Consider the following 3166-nt stretch of genomic DNA (forward strand, 5'->3'; position numbering starts at 1 on the left):
GGGGTAAAACTGTGTAAAGAACACTGTGTTGTGTGATTTTACTGCGAGACCCTCTGGTCAAAGCCACAAAGGAAACTGGTCGCCATTTTGTGTCAGCTCTCCTTAAAGCGGAAGGAGACGCCCACTAGAAGGTTGGAGGGTGAAGTGTTTCAGTGTAACATGCTGCTCTGTTGCTGTTCAGTTCTTAAGTAAGACTGGAAACTGTTAAGAGTTAACAACATATTCTTTTGTTTAAAAATATATGGTTAAACTAAATTTGATATATTTTGCACTGTTTTGCACAAGAAAGAAACCTAATACTTGATTTGTTTTTTATTTAAAAACTCTCTGGACCTAGTAGTGGAATTTTCTTAATTGAGATTATTTTGTGGTATAGCAGTTTTCAAAATAAATAATGGCAAAAGGACACCCTGTGCTTTTTTCATTCCTATTGCAAGTTTTACACCTAAAACATATTGTGATATATATCGTTACCGCCACCCATCACAATGCATATCGTGATATGAATTTTATGCCATATCGCACGCCACATCCCTAACTAAACCCCTTGAAAATAAACAAATACTAGCTAAAAGCTAAACGTAGCTAAGGACGAAAAGAGCATATTAGATAAAAGTAGGGAAATACTTGCTAAAAATAGCTTAAGGTTAACTACAAATCAAAAGTTGACAATAAAAAAAATATAAAAGGAACAAAATACTAGCTAAAAAGCCTAATTTATCAAATGTTGTAAATAAACACTAGGTAAAAGCTACAAATAGCAAAATGCTAGCTCAAAGTGTCATAAGACGCAAACAGAGACAGTAGCTGAAGCAGATTTCAAAGAGAATTTTTTTAAGGAACTGAAAAAATCTTTGTGTTTCTGTGGAGAAAATATTTGTAAGTAAACTTTGAAAATTAATAAATGTACAAAAAAAGAGAGCGCCCATCTCTTGAATGAGCTGAACCTTTTGATATACGAATGGTTAAAACAGCCCCAAGTCTGCAGAAGTTGGTATAAAACCTACAGATATAAAAAAAAAACGAAAACACACAAAAAAACTGGGTTCCCATATTGTTCTATATTCCAGACTTTGCCAGATTAAAATCCTCAAATCTTTGTGAAAATTTGACAAATTTATAAGTAAGTTTAACCCACAGAGGTTCTCATAGGCAAGAACTGGCCACACATTTATTTTTGTTCGCTTTTTTTTATTTTTTTAGTGCTGTCAGTAAACATGATTGTTTTTGACAAAGCCTAAAATCTTTCTAATTTTTCTAGAATTTTTTCAAATGCTCCTGTAACCTCGCACTAACGTTACTATCCTCTAGGGGAAAAAAACCGACCATATAGAAAGTCCATTATAAATGCATTTTCTGATCATATAATTATCATAGCATAAAATAATGCATCCCTTCAGTATTTTTTTTTTTTATTATTTTATCTTTGTCCCTATGCTTTAGATTTTATATTAGTTCACTAGGTGATGCTTTGCTTTAAGTGTGAGAGTGTCAGTAAAAATTCACCTGAAGTCTTCGACTTAAACCGGAAGAGGAAACTATTTCCCGGCTAGACGTTGATGCGGAGTTCCGCAAGTCCACTTGTCAAATAAAATTGTCTTAGTTTGGATGTAAAGAGCAAAACACTTGCATGTTGCACAAGTAAATATTTAGTAAAAAGGCAGTTCCACGTGCATGTCGGCTGAAGAATCAAACACTCCTTGGTTGAGAAGGGCTTACCCAAAGGCCTCAACCGCTGATGCACCGAGCTCCAGCAGCTCGGTGATATATTCAGTATAAGCAAAAAAAACTAAACAGAAAATTGCATTGCGCCTGAGTGGAGTTTAAAAGAGTAACAAAAATATAAAAATTATTTTAAAAATAAATAAATTTTTAAAACTCAGTTGGACCCCGAGCCACATGCGCATGCTTCACAGAAAATAAGGCGTCGCTTTCGGATACCTGATTTGGCCAAGATCCGACTGGAAGTTTATTTTTTTAAATTTCCACAAAACCAGTCCTTTTGATTGTACTAATGGGTGAAAAAGTATTTGTGGACAAAAAGCCTTTAAGGAGGTAAAGTAACAATTAAAAAAAATTATACTGTTTTTATTTCAGACTAGTTTGTTTTGGAAAAAAAAATCTAAAAGCAGTATTTTAAATCATTTATGTAAGGTGTTCAATTTTTCCCCTAAAGAACACCAACTGTCATAAAGTTAAAGAATCGTCCAGGGTTATTTTCTATAAATTAAACAACACAAAAAAAAATTGACAGTACAAAAAAGTTTTATTAAATATGTGTAACATTTGATGAATCTTTCTGCGCTGTAATTGGAATCGTGTATAAGTATTCCAAAAACAAACATATACACGATTTATTATTAATAGAAATCCTGCTAAATTTACATGATCCTAAACGTAAAAACATTAAAAACTTTGAGTTTTAAAGATAACGTTGGCAGCCTCAGATAGTGTTAACAGGAAGTCAGACGGACTTCTGCTTCCACCTTCCAGCTCAAATAATTCTGTAACTTTTATCGGCCTTAATAGAAATTACATTTTAAAACTTTATTCCTTCTTGTCGTTGTTCGTATCGGCGCGAGTCCTCTCTCCACCTGGGAATAACGAGCCGGCTTTGAACGCAGTGGTCGAACGGCGACACGTTAAATTTAAAATGACCCGTTATTAATCAGTCAGTAACATTTGTTTTTATAGGTTTAAGATGTATTTTCTACCATGTGTTTTGCATATATTTTATTTATTTTAAGACAACATAATCTTTTTTTTTTTACAGTGACGAGCAGAAAAACCTCTCCAATAATTCTGTTTAATTTGGTTATAAAACTTTATGATTTTTACCCAATATTTTCAAAGCATTTTTACAAGATAAATATTCAATATTTTTATTTTTTGCATTTATATTTCATAATGTAGAAGAAGCAAATTATCCTTCTATTTACAATGGGTTTTTTTTCTATAAATCCTAACACAAAATATTTTGAAATTTTTTTTGTGTTTATTTAAAGGTTTGTATTCTTTATCTAATTTACTTTATTCCTATATTTGTTTGCTGATTAACAAAAATGTTAGGTACGCAACTTTTTAATGATTTTACACTTAAAACAAAAAAATTCAGTAATACTGAACAGAAATACGAAACACCACAGCTGGAATTTTGCACCAAACT

The 3166-nt window shown here is 32.1% G+C and overlaps 1 protein-coding gene across 1 annotated transcript in view; it reads right to left on the minus strand.

The window, feature by feature from the left end:
* tbx19 (T-box transcription factor 19) overlaps positions 1-3166 on the minus strand; it is an 18803-nt gene that overhangs the window by 1019 nt on the left and 14618 nt on the right. The gene's annotated exons all lie outside the window — the stretch shown is intronic.

The sequence above is a fragment of the Nematolebias whitei genome, chromosome 23 (assembly GCF_014905685.2).
Source record: "Nematolebias whitei isolate Nwh7 chromosome 23, NemWhi1, whole genome shotgun sequence".
Classification (NCBI taxonomy): Eukaryota; Metazoa; Chordata; class Actinopteri; order Cyprinodontiformes; family Rivulidae; genus Nematolebias; species Nematolebias whitei.